Source organism: Myotis brandtii, unplaced genomic scaffold (assembly GCF_000412655.1).
Source record: "Myotis brandtii unplaced genomic scaffold, ASM41265v1 scaffold56, whole genome shotgun sequence".
NCBI classification, from domain to species: domain Eukaryota; kingdom Metazoa; phylum Chordata; class Mammalia; order Chiroptera; family Vespertilionidae; genus Myotis; species Myotis brandtii.
This window is the reverse complement of record NW_005370080.1, coordinates 323,564-342,385: the sequence shown is the minus strand read 5'-3', so window position 1 is coordinate 342,385 and position 18,822 is coordinate 323,564. Positions and strand designations below refer to the sequence as shown.

The 18,822-nt window shown below is 42.1% G+C and overlaps 1 pseudogene; it reads right to left on the bottom strand.

Annotated features, from left to right (window-relative positions):
* Positions 1-1,386: 1,386 nt before the first annotated feature.
* Positions 1,387-17,609, bottom strand: LOC102242801 (annotated as a pseudogene).
* Between the last annotated feature and the right edge of the window lie 1,213 nt (positions 17,610-18,822).

Below are 18,822 nucleotides of genomic sequence, written 5' to 3'. Positions count from 1 at the left end.
TATCATAGCATCGAGGGTCTCATTAGTTTTCGTGAGGCTCTCCAGAAGTTTATTGCAAGCCCTCAAAATTGCGTTTTTTAGCTCTATATCCTCCATTTCTGTCATGTTTTTTTGTCTCCGTTTTTTTTATGCTTTCTTGGTGCACCCCCTAGTGGTCTTTGTGCGCAGTCTTGTTCTAGTTGAGCCTTGATTGTTGTAGTTAATAGAGGGATTTGTGCTAATCTAGCCTTTGCCTGCGGCGATCTGGCAAATGGCTCTGCGCAGGGCTTGGGCGGGGCGGGCTCAACAGGGCGGGCGGAGGGAGTGGTTATGGCCCCTCTCAGTCCCGTTCCCAGAGGCTCTGCTTCTCAGAACCCCCGGAACCGCTGCAAACCTCGGAGGGAAAGCTGCCTTCCAACTGATGCCAGACACTCCCGCTTCTCCCGTTTGGGTCCGAGTCCCCAGCGATTCGCCCGTATCTGGAGCTCAGAGTCTGAGACTCCCCCCTGACCGAAAACGACAACCGCGCTCTCAGCCACCAGCCCGCTTTGCGCGCGCACCTCCGCACCTGAGTTTTTTCCACACTGCGCCTCCTCTGAGCCTCGGTGTGCTGTTATTTTTCCTTCTAGTTGAAGAGTCTCTCCTCAGCCAGCCTTCCTGTGGTTCTGGGTGATGTCCGTTCCGTCTTTTAGTTGTATTTTTGAAGTGGTTGCTTGCGGCAGCAGTCTGCGGTGTTTACCTATGCCGCCATCTTGGTCTCTCCCATCTGGAGTCTAAATAGAGTTTTAGTAATTCAGAACTGAGATGAGGTATTTAGAGATCCCCCAGTCACTCTTTTAACTTTATAAATAAGAGAACAGAGAAATAAGAGCAGAGCCTGGGCTTTCTGATTCCCAGTCCAGTGTTCCTATGAGGTGGCTCAGGCTTCCCAGAGGCACTTGAGATTGATTCATACCAGAGAGTAAATTTAATAATTTGCAATGAAGAGTGAGATGTGTCTGGCACAAGTCTGGTTATCTAGAGAGAGATCTACCCAACTATTAAATTGCAGTTGGATGCTTTCTTGATGGGTTTAGAGAATGAGAAGTTAGATTTTTCTCAAAAAATTGATGTACTGGAGAGAATATTGGATTGGGAGTTAGGAGGCTGATTTTAATTCTAATTCTCTCACACCAAGATCTTACTGTCATTGGGCTTCTGTTTCATCATGGACTAAATGGCAAGAGATTAGATAATTACCATTTGATCTTCTCAGCTTCACATGTTAGGATTCTGTGATTCTGAGTTCTTCTCTTTAAATTACTCTGCCTTTGTATCTTCAGCATCCTTTTTTTTTTTTGAAAGTTTTAGTAAATGTTTCCATCAGTTTATTTTCTGTATCCCTTAAAAACAAACAAAAATCACAAGTTTAATATTAATGCTTTAAAATATTGTACACCAAGGAAAGCCAGCTCTCATGCTGCAAGCTGGTCTGTGTTCTCTTTACTTCTGTTTGCCAGATGATCTTCAATAATTTCTGCAAAGAGAGTCCTCTTCAACAGATTGTATGCAAGAGGTAAAAGCTGGCCAGCAACTGTATGAAAATAATGTGAACCATAACAAAAGAGGTCCATTCCCAACTCTAGCCCCATGCCATAGTCACATTCGTCATTAGCAAACTGCACAAAGGTCATCATTTCCTGAATGGGAGCAAAAGCCTTTAGTCTCTCCTTATCACTTGGTGCCTCAACAATTGCCTTGCAAATTCTCTTGAGGTTGGCATCTGTTTCAGGGAGCTCTCTGTACCCAACATCATTTTTATCAACTGGAACAACCAAGCCTGCACCATGAAAGGTCTTTGTCACGACTTTCTTGTCTCTCTGCTTCATCTTCACGGTTCTCTGTTCCAGTGAGTACCCCAGTTCTCTGGCTGCTTCTGTAAGCTTTTCATCTATGGATTTCAAGAAACTAGTTTTCTTTTTATCTGTTACTTCTTTAAGTTTTTTCGTCAAAAATAATCTAACCGCAGCAAACACATTATCTCCATTTTGAACAATTACACAGTTTTTCTTTGCTTCATTTGTACCAACATGTACAGGAAGTTCATCAGGAGAATCCCTGAAATACCCCATGTGGAACTGAGTTTTATTATCTCCAATAATTATTGTCTGGAACTCAGGAGGATCATAGTAAAATCTCCAGTGAAGGTTAAAATTCAGGCTCGATGATTTTTTTTTCATTTTATGTTTTCCGGCAAGGATGTCATACGGACCCACTAATTGAAGTCCAAGGCTTTCGGAAAGTGAATCAGCTGGCTTTTAAGGATCAAGTTCTTCACAGAACTTCCAGAAGTGATAGAAATCTTCAGGCAGAGAAAGCTTATAATGATTTTCTACTTCTTTTCGAAGGTCACTAGAGACATCAGCTTCACAGGATTTACTCTTCTTCACATCAACTGTTTTTTCACACTGAAAATTGGCATACAAAATGTTTTTTCTCTAAACAATAATCAGCATCCTTTTTTATACACACACTTTGGCCCTTGGTCTCAGGTTCTTTTCATCCGTAACCATCCAGTTTTTGGAGTGGGTCCTTTTCATCCTATCCTGAACATTAGATACATTTTCTCAAGATTCTTGAATAAAAGGTTCTTAAAAAACAACAACAAAACAGGTATCCACAGCTGCTGATTTGATCTTGAATAAATATTAACAGCCTGTCTCTTCCTGAACTCTCTGAATTATTGTAGTTCCCCCACAGTCACCAATATTTTTCCATTTTATTTCCACAGCAAGACCTAACGCCCTGGGGAAAGCAGAGCCACGTAGTGAAATCTAGACTACTCCTCTGATAGTCACAGGAGCTTCCTGCAACACCAATCGCAGTGTCATTAGCTTCAGATTATGATGACAGGGTCTCCTAATTCAGGTCTGTGAAAGCGCTTTTAAATCACTCACACTACTAAATTGTTTCATTTGTTTAAAGAATGTCCACTGCGCTCAGGGCCTCTGAGCATGGGTACAAAATACTGCTATCAAGCGGGGTCCACAGCAGTCCTCAGTATGCTCATTATCACACTTTTACCAGCAACACTGGTACATCAACAAGGATGAACTATAAGAAACATATGATTCTTGTTCACACTTACACAAAATAGTGACAATGCTGTTAGTAATTAGTTACCAGATCCTCAATTGCTTTGTTTTTTGGCATTAGTAATATGCCACTTGAAGTTTTACACCAAATTAACATTACCCACATTCGACTGTTTCCAAGCCCCTTAAAAATGTGCATCCTCTTTAAAAGCAAAGATGATGCTCCTGACAGTTAGACATGAACTTTGAATTGTCTGCTCTTTAAGAGTGTGCAGAGTAGCCTGGCTGGTGTGGTTCAGTGGTTGAGCGTCGACCTATGAACCAGGAGGTCATGGTTCGATTCCAGGTCAGGATTGCAGGCTCAGTGCAGAAGGTAACCGATCAATGATTCTCTCTCATCATTGATGTTTCTATCTCTCTCTCCCTCTTCCTCTCTGAAATCAATAAAAATGTTTTGTAGGTTTGGGTTTTTTTTAAGAGTGTGCAGAGTAGAATCCATTTTGGAATGGGATCAGACTGTTCTGATATCATTAGCAATTGTCTACCATGATGAAAGATTATTTCACTATTTGAAGCTACCTCACATGATTGGAAATAAATTTATTAACATATAACTCGGTCCAACCTCCAGGCTAATTTTAAGGTGAGGGAATGTAAACTCTGAATATAACCAAGGCACTTAACTCAACTAGGACTCATTCTGGTTCCACGCTCAGCTCATAGACAGAAACATATGCCAGAATTGTAAGGATGAAATAGTTTTATAATCAATGCTGCTAAGTCCCTTAAAATTCGTTTCTGCTTTTGTATTTGCAGAAAGTGAATAACATCTGTTGATACCCAAATTCCTTATGATGCTGAGTGAGATAGTAATGACATAAATCACTTCCATTTTAAAGAAAAAGTGCTTCTGAAGTGAAACGTATTATTGAAGACCAGGCAAAATCCCAAAACCAGTCTCCAAATTGTGTTCCAAAAAAGTAAGCACCTATATTCTCAAGAGACAAAAAACAACTGACTGTAATTCCATTTGGAGAAACTACCCCCACTTTTGTCTTATAAACAATCCTACAGACAGTATATAATTTGTTTTATTTTGTTTTCTACTGACACTATAAATCAAATGTTTTCAATTGACACTGTAACTAGAAAACTGAATCTAAATGCCTCACTGCTTAACACAGCCTTACAAGATCTGGAGTCTTCTGGCTTCTCTTCCAAATCCCAGATCTTTGACTACATATTTCAAATTGAAATATGAGTGTGTCAATTAGTGGCTGAGAGGGTTCACATTGAATCCAGAAACTCCAGATTTTTGCTATAGGATTAAATATTTTGTGTGCTATAAAAGCATGTCCTAGAATTATGGTTAATCTTTTTCTTTCACAAATTCTACTTTAACTAAATGTGATATTTTTGTTATTGATAGGTTAATAGTGCTTTCATGTATGGAAGTTCCGATTCATCAACAGATAGAAAACCATGCTCTTGAGACTCCATTATTTCATCCTCCATTTCACAAAATCCCTCTTGCAACCATTAGAAAGATGACTGGTCGAACTGAAGGGGCCCTCTGTTAAACTAAAAGAGGTTTTTGTCTGGGGAGGAGGATTTGCATTAAGTAATATGAAAGAAATTTAAATTCATGATCTTTGATTCTTAATATCATGGTCTAATAAATTGAACTAACCATTCCAAATATTACAAAAATGTGATCCAACATTTATTGGGAAAATATTACCTTAAGTATTTAGTTAATGAATGTATTCTAGATTCTAATGTTTTTACTATGTTGGCAAGCAAGAAAAGACCTATAGGATTGGTAACAAATGTTTTGCTCCTGCAAGTAATTATTTCACTTAAAACAAAATACTCAACTTTTTTTTTTCTCTTCCACAATATGAATTCTTCTATCCTTTTGGATAAAAGGCTCAGATGATCTGTTTTCTCTAGCCAGAATGACTGCATATGTTCAAATAATATATCAGTTTCATCAGCCGCCATAGAATAGGCACATATGACAATAAATCATTTTGGGAACTTCCTGAATCCCAGCCAAGTTGTAGACAATAAAAGATTCTGCTTGTAAAGGCAGCTATAAAAGTTAATTTCATACAGGTTCCCCAGCACACATGCTACGGTTCAGTTCCAAACAGATGTGATCTTAGAACAGTGATGGAAAATGGCATGAAGTATTTTCACTAACTCTCTATATCAGGAGTGTTTGTGCAACCTTTGGTCATTAACACATTGCAGCAGGTATGAAAACTAAAATCATGTTTCTCCTGATTTTAAACAATAGCTGGATTCATCAAAAGTTGCATGTTTGTCTGAATTTTTGTAATTTGAGCCATTCTCTAAACACTAGCAAAGCTCCCTATTAATGGTTTTCTGGAATTGATTTGCAACAATAATGATCAATCCTTTGGTTTATCTTTTGCTAGAATAGGGATTTTCAAAGTGTGGTAAAGATATACCCTCTCCACAAAATCCCTGCTGAGCTTGAGAGTACAAAGTGCAATTGGAGTCCAAGAAATTGTAAAGCAATTCAGTGCTGAGGGCTGAATGAGAGCATCATTAACATCACTCATACACCTGAAATTAATTAAGGCCAACCTAAGGATTAAGGTACTCCAGGCCAACAAAGAAGAAAAGGTAATCCTGATGATGTTATGTGGTGGATATTTATATAATCACACTTTATTCCAGGAGATTGCTTTAAAATTATAGGCAACACTTTCCATCCATTAGTTCATGTGAACATCAGACCAACTTGTAAATTTATGAGGGCTTCTTATTTTGAGGGTTTGAGGAAACAGCTGGCTTAGTGACATTAAATGGCAATCCCCAAAAATGGCAAAGAAAATAAAGGCCACAATCCCAGGTGCATGGCCTTGAAGGCCAGTAAAGTAGGAGCTCTAACAATTTCAAGGGGTCCACTGGCACTGCATTCTGGGACTGAGCTCCAGGAGGGTATTCCCACTGAAGACACAAGAAATAAGTTCTATCAGCTCAGCCACTGACCATCTGTGCCCTCCCTTTTCTCATCTTTAAATGTGAGAAGGGTAGACTAGAAAATGAATTCTAATTTTTCCATATCTGACCTTCCTCCACATGGGTCCTCTGGATGGAAGTGGCAGAGATGAACTGTTACTTGTTGGCAAAAGGCACTAGGAAACATGCTTTGTGAGACTTATTTTGATGGTATCTCTATCCCTTAGCCATGTTTTATCATAAGTGCTTTGCATTTTCAAGAAATACACAAAATGTGTCAAACCATGAGTGGGGTGACCTCAAACCCAGAGGATATATGCTTTAGTACCAGGGTGAGAGGCAGAGCAGAACCCAGGGCAGGCAAGTCAGAGAGCAAGAAATAGTCAGTTTCACCAGCCACCGTGAAACTTTCAGTTAGTCTTACCAGGGATTGGTTCTAAATTTAGTAATTGGTTTTCTTGGAACTAAGAGCAGGTGGTTTTGCTTCACCAAGCAGGTCAGAAACCAATTATCTTGACTGTGACCAGCCTGATCCTTGCCTGAAGAACTAAGCTGATTGTGGTGTTTCTCTCCAGATTCCTACAACTCCCACTTTTGACCAATTGAGCTAGTGCCACAAGCAGGAATGTTCTATAGATAACATAATATTACCCTGGTCTCACATCCAGGTCAGTAATCTTCCCTTCCTCTCCCATTTTGCACTTCAGAACATAGCAGGTCTTTGTTAGCAGTCAATCTATCAGTTGAATATTAAAGGTCCCAATTGTTAAAACTCTAATCTGAGACATTCAGTAGAAGTAGGACTGGTTTGATGTCCAGACTCTACAATGAGAATGATTCTTTCATTTAGCAATCCTAAGAAAGCCACAGTCCTATGTTTACAATAACAAGAACATCTATAGCTCATAGCAATTACATTCTATCATCATCTGTCATAGAACAGACCAATTCACAAGATAATCAAGCTGATTTTGTTTTATCTTACCTAATGATCAAAGCAGCTCTTTGGAAACAAACTGAGTATTCTATTAGGTAGTAAATAGTACATTAGTGGCAGGAAGAGTTTGCATCTGGCTTGCAGGGCACAGCTCTTTACCTGGCAGGATTTGAATCATTGGTTTTTAGTTCATATTACTTTCTAGAAGGTATTTGCTTTATATATTTCTGTGTTTGAAATATGTCTCTTTTAGCCCATGGAGGAGTGTACTCCTCTGGAAGTGTCTAATCCAAGACCAGGTGGTTTTGAGCAACCTCCACCCTCAAATGCCTTATAGCACCTCCACAGAGCAGCCTGATGAGGTAGGAATCCACCAGTGGGCTTCCCATTTGACAGATGAAGAACCTCACATAGAGAAAAGATGAGCCATTTGTCCAGGGACACACTCATGGTGTTCAGACTCTTTTTGCTCTGTATTACCAGCTCTGGAAGACAATCATAAAAGAGCAGTTCAAAGGAAGAGCCTCTTAGGTGGATTTTTGTATTGACCATGGATTTCCTTTTATCTTAAAGTTATTCTATAGATAACATAATAATGCCCTGGGCAACTCCTTCAAGTAAGTAATCCTTGAACATGATTATTTGTTTTAAGACATTACCACCCAAATACAAGATTTCTACAATTTGGCTTCTTGTTGAGGGAAAAAGAAATCACATATAGGTACTGTTAGCCAGGAATCCCCCCACAATATTTTCACCATCACTTGGCAGATTTTTTTTTTCAGTTATAAAATACATTTTATTACAAAAAAATTGCATAAGTCTTATGCTTTGAGAAAGAAAATGAACCCTGAAGACATCTAAAGATAATTCCAAATACTCTAGAAAACTTGTTTTCCTGAGCAGAGATTATTATAGTCCCAATCCAAACATTGAAATTATATTTGTAGTTTTATATAATTAGTGGATAAATGTCAAAATACCCAAGCTGATATCTGGCCATTCAAAGTTATTTAAAAGTAAACTGATCACCAAAACCGGGTTGGCTCAGTGGATAGAGCGTCGGCCTGCGGACTGAAAGGTCCCAGGTTCGATTCCGGTCAAGGGCATGTACCTGGGTTTCGGGCACATCCCCAGTAGGAGATGTGCAGGAGGCAGCTGGTCGATGTTTCTCTCTCATCGATGTTTCTAACTCTCTATCTCTCTCCCTTCCTCTCTGTAAAAAAATCAATAAAATATATTTTAAAAAAAATAAAATTAATCAATGGTGTCTTTTAAAAAAAAAAAAGTAAACTGATCATTTTATAAATAAATAATAAACAAACAAACAAACAAATAAATAAATAAATAAATAAAATTAAACATAATTAATTAAATAAGTCATAATAAAATCTACCATCTGTACAATGCTTGAGAGTTGATCAAATGCTTTCACACCTATCATATTAAATCCCTATAAATTTCTCTAAATTGGTTATAATCCTCCTTTCATAGATTAACATTGTGGCCAAAATACTCAAAAACAGGATTCATACTCAAGTCTTGTGAATCAAAATCTAAAGTTTCTTTTATTTTACCACAAATAAATCTCAGCAAGGCCAGATCAATTTACAATCCAAGTTGAGGAATTGTTAGTTGAATAAAGAGTAATTTTACATTTCTGAAATCGTACATGAACTAATTTTAAAATGGATAAAACATCATAAGCCTAAGAGGATTAAGTACCAAACATGATGTATTAGGCAGTTCTCCTTTAGCTTTAATTCTTTGCCAGATGCTGTGTCCATTTATAATGTTTTCCCAACAACCAACTAAGATTAGTTAAGTTCTCAGGGGTAAAAATCTTCTTGTTCTCTGGTGGTTTGATTCTGCATCCTTCAGAGGATGTCATCATCTCACTCCATCTCTCTTTCTAATATGCCTCCTGAGGAGAAGGATTCAGATTCTGGGTGAGCTCTGTATTGTCAACATCTACAGGGCAACAGGTGCTTTGCAAATAATGTTCAGCAACCACAGCTTCTGCTCCCTGAAAACTCCTTGAAAAAGAACAAATTACCTCACTGATCACCAAGCAAATACCACTGAGAGCTGTACTATTATGGGTCTAGCAAGAGAAAAGGTTCCGAATAGGCCTCCCCCAGATGTGTCACTTGGGTGTGTGAATTATTTTGAGCTAAAGGCAATCGAGACCCTGTGGGCTTATGAGAAATTTTTACCACTCCTTTAAAGAGTTTAAATTTGGGGCCTTGCCCATAGTAAGAGTTATCAGCAGAGATAACTTTTTATGCCCTATCTACATGGCAGGGCAAATTGCTAATTACTGAACATTTGCTCTTCTTACCATCCTGCAATGAACTCCCTCCCCTCTGCACTTCCAAGGTGCCTTTCTTCATCCTTAGCTCAGAATATCATATATACTTCATTTTCCCTTTCTGTCTCTGAACCTCTCATGTATGCAGGGTTCCCATACGTACACATGTAATTAATTTTTTTATTTTTCTCTTGTTAATCTGTCTCATGTCTATTTGATTATTAGACCAGCCAAAAGAACCTAGAAGAGTAGAGGATATATTCTTCCTCTCCCACAAAAGGGAAGGCCAGAAATAGATTTGGCCTACAGAGACCAAAACTGTTTTCCAGCAATTGGTGATTATTTGTTTCTTCTATTAGAATTTGAATATTTTGGTTCATGGGTGTTTTACTCAACTCCTAGGAAAGTATCTGTAAGTAATAAGGGTTGCATTAATGTTTATTAGAAGGGGAGGAAAGGAGGGAGGCAAAGAGGAAGGAAAATAGAGTAGGAACAGAGGAGAGAGACGGGAGGAGGAGGAAGAAAGCAGGGTTAGAGGGAGGAAAGAAGGGAGGTAGAAAGGGAGGGAAAGAAAGAAATAAGGAAGGGAGGAAAAGGAGCTGGGGACAAGAGGGGAGAGGAGAGAAAGCTCTGAAGGAAAATTTAGCTTAGGGACTATATCAGAGGTTACTTGTCCACCAATATTCATTCTCCCCATATTTAATAATGCAAGTTCTAAGTTGTACCTGGGCACAGCCCCTCAGATGAGGACTATATTTCCCAGCCCTCCCTGAAGCTTGGTGAGGCCATGAGCAGAAGGGTATGTACTGCTTTCAGGTCACTCTAAGTCTCCTTTCCTCCCTGCTGAATGCAGCTGTAGCTGCTGCCCTGCCTCCAGACCCAGCCTGCTGGCCTCTGGATTGTCACATAGAGGAGAAGCTTCAATCCTGATAACGTCAATGTATTTTAGGATCTTTCTGTTTTAATAGGTTAGCCTGTGCCTTAACAAACACAGAGACTCGGGGCTTTCATATTGTAGTACGTAGAGGGCATCCATCTAAGCTGTGATTTAATCAAGTCTCTTGTTTAAGTGAGTTTGTAAGTTTATGTCAATCAATTTACTAACAGTTAATATTTCTCAGCATGTGCTCTATTCAAGCACTCTGCTTGGCACTATAGTTATATGTGACATCATCCAGCCCCCAAGAAATTGACAATCCAGCCATGAAGACCAGACAGACAGAAAATACCACAAAGCAGCCCTGTCCATTCCTACTCTCCACGCAAGTGGCATCAATGACAGCCCCACTTCTTCCACCTTCATCAATAACACTTCTCTTGGCCCGAGGACCCTCCCAACTTGAAATAAGATTTTATGGTTTTTGAATACGTTTTCCCTTCCCAAATCACTTCATTTTCCTCTACCTCAAATTTTCCAATTATGAAATAGTCCCAGTGTGACTATCAATGTCTTCATCCGTTTGACTTTATGACTTGAGCTTCCCAACCCCTCCAATTGGCCTCCTCCTCTCCAGTCCTAAGGCACGTGGAAGTGGATCTGGGGCATTGCATAGTATTTTGTTTGAGTCATGCACCATGGATGTTGAAAATAATCACTCAATGCCTCTCGTCCCGTGCCCCCCAAAGAGCACACCTCGCATTGCTATGCTGGCTGCTGCTGTGCCTAGTGCTGAGTGGCTGCCTTCCAAGGAGCCAGAGAAGAGTAGCTATGCAGACTGGCCCAGACGCCCAGGACCAAAGCCAGAAAAGGAAAAGGTAAGCAGACTGCACAAAATCAGGAGGTGGATTGATGAGATGAGAAGGAATATGGAATGATTCTCATATGCCATTGGCAAGTGAGTCTAACGCTGTTTCTTAAACGAATCAAATTGTTTCACTGTTCACCACAGGCGAGAGCAGTATCTGTGTATGATGTTGACCAACATTAAATGAAACACACACATGAAGTGGAGTTTCATCTATTTATTTTATTTTATTTTATTTTATTGATTTTTTACAGAGAGGAAGGGAGAAGGATAGAGAGTTAGAAACATCGATGATAGAGAAACATTGATCAGCTGCCTCCTGCACACCTCCTACTGGGGATGTGCCTGCAACCAAGGTACATGCCCTTGACCGGAATCAAACCTGGGACCTTTCAGTCCGCAGGCTGATGCTCTATCCACTGAGCCAAATCAGTTAGGGCTCATCTATTTCTTTGGATTAATTACATATCCAACCTAGTTATGAGGGAGAACTGGAGCAATTTCTAACTGTTAGGTGAGGTTGAAAGCAATCTCCAACCTCCTGGCTATGAGGGGAACCATTTGAAATATAGAGAAGAGAGTTGTTTTGTGTTAGAAGAGCTGCTCAACTAAATCTAACTTATTGAGTGACAGTATTTTCATGTATAAAAATTAGATAGCAATGCAGGATTTCTCTGAAAGTTACCGATAAAGAAAATGCCCAGCACGCTGCCTGATCCAGAGGAATTAATCAGTAGTTGTTAGCTCGATCAGAAATGAACATTTAAAAAAGCTAACATTTGTTCCAAAATGAAAATAAGAACCTAGCGACATGAAGGAAAGGGCTGCCAGAAAGTGATATGAAAAAACTAGGAAAATAATTCCTGGGAGGAAACTTATATCCCCTGAAAAGGAACGATTTCGAAAAACTGGCAAAGACACAGCATGAAGTGACAGAGAAATGTGTAGGAATGTTCTGAAACTGGAGGGGATCTCCAAGGACATGAACCCAGGAAAGAAAAAGAATGATTCATTGAGCTTTCCTAGAAGCAGGACAGCAGAGCTGGTCTAGCCTAATACAGACTCGAGGGGTACGTGCAGATTATTTTCAGCCACACATAAGAGAGGGCCTTGTGGAACTTCCCCTGAAATCAAGGTTGAAAAGAAACAAAAGGAAAATCTTTTGGAGAACTGGAAAGAGATTCAAAAGCCTGAGATACATGGAATAAAACAGTAATGTAAGATTCTATATTCTTGTCATTTGCCAAACTGTTGGAGTGTTGACCTCAGGAGACTCCCATATGTTGTGTGGAATCACTTTGGACGCTGACAGCATGTGTGGTGTTTCACAGACACAGGCTCTGAAGAGGGGGCGGGGCTGCCGGGGCTGGACCCTAAGCTGCATGAGGAGAGAAATGTGCCATCATTGCAAGGACAGAGAGGTGGGCCCTGAGAGCCTGTATGCCTGGCCCTTTGTCCAGTGATACTCTGGTGCCTGCCCACTGTGCACACCCTGAGCCTGAGATGTCATTTGATTTGCACCTTTTTTCTAACAGAGTAAAGGATGGAGTGTCTGGATTCCACCAATGTCCCCTCAGCCGGAAACAGCTGTTCTGTCCCGGCAGAAGCATCCACCTCTGCCTGACAGGTAAACAGCCCACAGAACAGAGAAGTGACTCCTCCAAGGGACGCAAGAGCTCCTGGTAGTTAGAGAGGAAGAAAGGGAAGGAAACCCACTCCTGAACCTCTGACCACATTCACAGCCAAGTCCCACTCTCAGGTGTGGTTCTGCTTTGCTTTCAAGAAGGAGGCAGAAACCCTACACCACCCACCCCACCAGCCTCCAGCTTGTGGGCAGAGCTGGGGCACCCGCCCTGTGCCCGCACCTTGGGGGCAGGGAAGGGCCAGGAAACTCTCAGAATACCGGAGCCTGGTTTCCCACAGTCTTCCATTGGATGCACCTGCCCTGCCCTTTCATGTCCTTTCAATCCTGCCCCCCACGCAGCACCTGCACCCCAGTCGTGGCCAAGCCCTAAGTTCCACACCCCAAAGGAGAAGAGACAGGGAAGACAAACCCAGGCAGAACTGCGGTCTGACCCACATGGCGGCCAGATGGCTCTCTTTCTGCCTAGGAATGCATTTCCCTCAGACAGCTCCAGCTCCAAGGCTGTGAGAGGGCCTGTCGCTGCAGGCAAATGTCAGCCTGGCGCTCGCCCCGACTTCAGCAGGAGGGAAAAGCAAGTGCACCCTTCCTTCCCTGGGCCCTCACAAAGTCCAGAACCATTTATTTTCCTTTGCTTAATCTCCCCTCCTGCCACCAGGACGGTGTGAGGCCTGGAAATCTGTGCTCAGCACAAGACAAAACAGAGGAAGAAGCCGGCACAAGTGTTTTCTCCGCCCTGCTGCCTGTGGAGCCGGGCCTTGCCTTTGACATGTGCTGGAGGTGTGGGGTCCAAACTAAACCTTTGAACTATTTTTTGGAACCTCCAAAAAGACCCTGCACATCAAAGGGGATCTGATCCCTGCTCCGTGCGTTGCAGGCATCGTTAAGCATTTTGCATGAATCAACCACCTTCTGAAAAAGAAAGAAAGACCAAACTCAAAGCACATTGCCAGTCCTTGGACCCAAGCGTGGCCCCAAGCACATGCTCACCACATGGCTGCTTCCTCTGGTTCAGTGGAATCAAACCCTGCAGACACGCCCCGGGCTCCTCCATTGCTCAGTGGTCATCACAGAGCCGCTTGCTGAAGCCTCCCAGGTCAGGATACAATGGGGCCACTTGTTGGAGCAGTCTCATGCCCCTCGCCCATGCCCACCTCGAGAGAGTCCACATGAGCTCTGACTCTAGTCACGAGGGGAGCCCTGCTGGGCTGCCCACCCCAAAAGCCAGCACAGGATGCAGCCTGCAGCTGAATAAGGAGTTCTGTGTGAGCTCCTTGGCACCATGCCCAGAAAGCCACATCGTATGCAAGCACTGGCATTGGTAGGCATGGCAGAGAATTCCAGTTTCTGAAAGAAGGCGGAGTAGGGAGCAGATCCTGAGGCTTGAGGTGCTTCTGACATTTACCTTCCGTGGAGTTCACTTGGTTCCCCACAGGCAGCCAAGGTGATGAGCAGGGGTGAGCCGAAGCTGCAGAGGCCACAGTTGCCCCAGTAGCTCCTAGAAATTGGTAAGATATTCTCTTCTGACCAGTCTCAGGAGGGAAACATTCTCAGGCCCTTACCTACCAGCCATGCTATCTACAGACCCACAGCTGAAGCCATCATTTGAGGACAGATGGGAGTGGCTGGAAGAGGCCACTTATGTCCTCTCCAGCCCCTCACAACTTCAACCCACAAACAGCCTTCAAAGCATCAGGAAGATATCTGACCCTATGATTTCACTAGAGGTACATGATACAGTTTTTAAGACAGGATGCTGTCATTCTTGGCAATTGTCTTTTCTTAAAGTCATTTTCTCTTCTAGGTTCAGGAAAAGAAAAAAGGTTTAAAACTGCTAATGCAACCTCACTGGTAAGAGTTTTAATTAGCAGTTCAAAAACTGCCCACGTTCTGGCTTTTTAATTAATAGGCACAATTTCTGTTGAGTTCTACTTCAGTAGGTGCTATATAAAACCAGTGAGTGGTTGACATTATTCCATTCAAAACAGAATTATAAAAAGAAGGGGGAAAAGCTGAATTAGAAGGAACAGAGAAGACACATGAACTGTTTCTCTGGGTTATAACTTTATAAATAAACATTCTTACCTAACACCTCTTGCTAGAAGCCCTTAGCTTCATGGCCAATCAACCCCTTGAATCATTTTAACACCTTGATACCCTAACCCCTGAGTCCAGATACTGGAGATCCCAGCCAGATACCCTCATTCAACAAATACTGACGGAGCATGCTACCTGCCAAGCACCAGGCAGGAACCAAGTATTCTGAGATGACAGAGCTGGTCCCCACTGTCCAAGGGCTCGTAGTCTTATCAATATAACCACCTAAGGAAAAAATGTTGTACTAGTATGACTAGATTATAAGCACCCAAGTGCAGACATGCTGTCTTATTCATGTTTATCTTCCCATGATCTAGACAAAGTCTAAACACAGTAGGAACTTATTAAATGTTTGCCAAATGACAAAGACAGGGCGAATAATGGGTGCCTCCACATGTACAGTGGTGACACAAAAGAAGGATGTTCAGCTCTGCCAGGGTGGGGTAAAGCCAGGTGACAGTTACCTGGTGCATTGAGGGAAGGATTTCTCCATGGCATCTGTTCTAATTGCTCAGAGCCCAAGCAGACCAGTTGGTAAGTATATTGGTCATCATCATAGGGAGAGCACCGAGACCCTGGACCTGAGTCTTAAAGACCAAGTGGGAGTTTCCCAAACAGACAAGCTTGGAAGGGCATTCTGGACAGAAGCAGTGATACAGACAAAGGCAAATAAACCTGACATTCACCAAACAAGTTGGAAAGTCTGAAGAGAGAGCCTGGGCTAAGACACAGGAGCGAAATTCTTAAGAGAGTCATCTGTCACGCACAGGAAGGCAGCGTTTATCCTGAGGGTGATGAGAAGTCATCAGAAGACTCTAATCAAAAAGAGACCTGATGGCCCTAGCTGGTTTGGCTCAGTGGATAGAGCTTCGGCCTACAGACCAAAGGGCCCCAGGTTCAATTCCAGTCAAGGGCACATACCTTGGTTTCAGGTTCCTTGGGCTCTGGCCCTAGTCAGAGGCAACCAATGGATGTGTTTCTTTCACATCAATGTGTCTCTCTGTCTTTCCCTCTCTCTCTTCCACTCTCCCTAAAAATCAATGGAAAAATATCATCGGGTGAGGATTAAGGAGAGAGAGAAAGAGAGAGACCTGATGAAACCACTTTGATGAGCAAAGAGACAAATCTGGGAAAGGATAAGTTCAAATGATTTAGAAATGGGTAAGTGGAAAGGTGTGAGAGGCTGGAAGTAAGGCACTGGTAGTGAATTAGACAGAGGGAATACATGAATATGGGCATATTTGTGAGGTGGGCTAGCCTCAGACCAAATTTAGGAATGTGTTAGATGAGAGAAGAAGAGTTTAAAATAACTTCCAGCTCTGCTTGGATAATAGGGGTGAGGAAGGGTGGTGGAAGGAGTCTACTAACATGATAGGACACAAAGGAGCCCAAGAAGGTTGGGGCAGGGAAATGATGAGCTCTAGGTGGTGAGTGCTGCTTTTGCCATGACAGATAGAGGCATCCAGTGTGCGTCCTAGAGTTCTAGAGCTCAAGTAGAGACATGTCCTAGAGAGCTCAGCCTCTACTGGTCTGGGACTTGCATGGACTTTAGTGTGTGTTTTTGTTTGTTTGTTTTGGGGTGGGGTTTGTTTCATGGTTTGTTTGTTTTTTCAGTCTCATGCAGTCTCTCTGTCTCTCTCTCTTCCTCCCCTGCCCCCTCTCTCTCACTCTTTCTTTTATGCATGCACGCTCTCACTCTCCCTCTCGCTCTCTGGCTTTCTCTCCCCTAAGATTTCTATATGTGTCATCCCCTGATGCTAATTCAGAAGATGCCACAGAAAGCAGTGCACGATCAGAAGGTAGCTATGACATTGATGAGCTAAAGTTATGATATAGCAGACTCCAGAAACACTTCCAAATAGGGAAAAATGCTCAAACATCATTTCTCTTACATATTCCAAAGAGGTCGGAAAGAACCTCCAGTGTGCTCAGCAACCTCAAGGAAACTTTCCTCCTTTAAAAAAAGAAAAGAAAGAATAAATAAAAAGAGAATCTTGCTTAGCACATATCATCAAAGTCTTAGCTATGCTCAGCTGCTTGGTCTGAATCACAAGCAGGCTACCCACACACAGTGATGGTCCCACCAGACATCTACCTGTTGATTCTGAACAAGAAATCCTGATCAGTCGATAGACTATCTCCTTCCCTTCAGGTATTTCTCTTATAGTCCTGGCTTCCTCAAAAGCCAAGTAGTTCTTATTGAACCTCCACACCAATTAATCTGCCCTCAGTTCAATGAATCCACTCCTATCTGGTGCACACTGTAACTTCCAGGTGGCAAATAAAGCCAGGAAAATGTCCAAACCTAGATGGCTGTGGCATAGCCAAAGTCTCTTCCTGATCACCTTGATCTTTCACCTGACCTGCCTATGAATTAAGTCAATCCTATTGGTCACTTTACTACCTGGCTTGGGCCACAGGGAGAATAAAAGACTTTCATGAGACTATACTAGTACAACAAGTTGGTTGTAAGAGCTCATCCTTAAGATGATGATGGTCAGGAATCCCTGTCATTAGAGAAATGAGTTCTAGCCACCCCTGCGAATAGGGCAGTTTGCACATGTGTTACTGCGCCAACTTTTAAACTACTCCCTGTTCAGATGCAGTCTGAACCCTGAGGCCAGCCCAGGAGAGCTGCCCAGCAAGAGGCACAGTGAGGAGTTCACAGGATCTTGTATGTTACAAGTAGCATTGACTCTCATTATTCATTATAGTTATGTTCCATGATGTCTCAGTGAACACTGACCCATTGCTCCTGGGGAATTTCCAGGTTAGGTTCCCGCAAGCATCTGGTCACAAGCTCCATCAGCCAATCAGTTCCATCAGCCATCAATACGGTAACCTTGTTTTATGTGTGTCTCTGTTTAAAGACACATCATTCAATATATATTGTTGATTCATTAACATGGAATTCACAGCCAACGGCACTATAATGCATGCCTGAACAAAGATTCTCTAATACACGTGCTTAAAACACATTGCAGCCTCCTGCACTTAGGAACACTAGACAGCATTCAGTACTGTACTTGGGGGCCATTTTAAATGGTGAAATCACCAACAAAAAGCACAAAAATGTGGAAATGTAGCACAAATAAACCATTAACAATACATTAGTTCACAGTATGAGAGCTGAAACCAGAGGCAGAGCATGGCCTTGTTCAACAACTGGAAATGTGAGTGCTGAGTGACTCAAATTTTTCACCACTCTGTGCATGTCCACGAATAACTGTGAAAGCACTGTAATTATTGACTTAGCAGTTACAAATACACTTTAGCCAGTATGCACATTTGAAACATGAATCTGTGAATAATGAGGATAGCTGTATATTGTACTTTAACTCTTTCCTCTAACCTAGATATTCTGTAGGGGATCTAGTTCATCTTCAAGGTTATTCAAGCCATTTTCCCCTTTTTTAGATTTTAGTATATTTTTTAAAACAAAAATAAAAATGAAAAAATGACCAATGGAATTATTAAAATTTCAGTATAGTAGAACACCTTTATCCATGGGAGATACGTTCCAAGACCACCCAGTGGAAGCCTGAAAATGTGGATAGTACCGAACCCTACATATACTATTTTTTTCTTGTATATACATACTTTATTTATAATAAAGTTTAATTTAAAAATTAGGCAAAATAAGAAAACAACAATTCTATATAATAAAAGTCTAATATGCAAATTGTCCCCTCAGGCAGTCATTCCACCAGGAGTTCAACCTGGAGACCTGAAGTTCAACCATTAGCTATGATGTGCGCTGACACAGAACATGGCGAGCGTCGGTGACACACCACGACCTCTCACCAGCTACCTGAGGGCGGGGGTGACAGGGATGGAGGTGCGGTGAGAATATGGGGTGTCCCCCAAGCTCTTGGTGGAGGGTTGCAGGGGGAGTGAGATCGAGACACCAGGGCTTGCATGCCAGGGAAGCTCCCATGCTCAAGTGCCAGGCACCTGCAAGGAGCCCGCCTCACACCCGTGTAGCTTCTTTTGGGTGAGCCAGGCCACAGCCACGGGGACCACAGGGGCCGGTCGGGCTACCT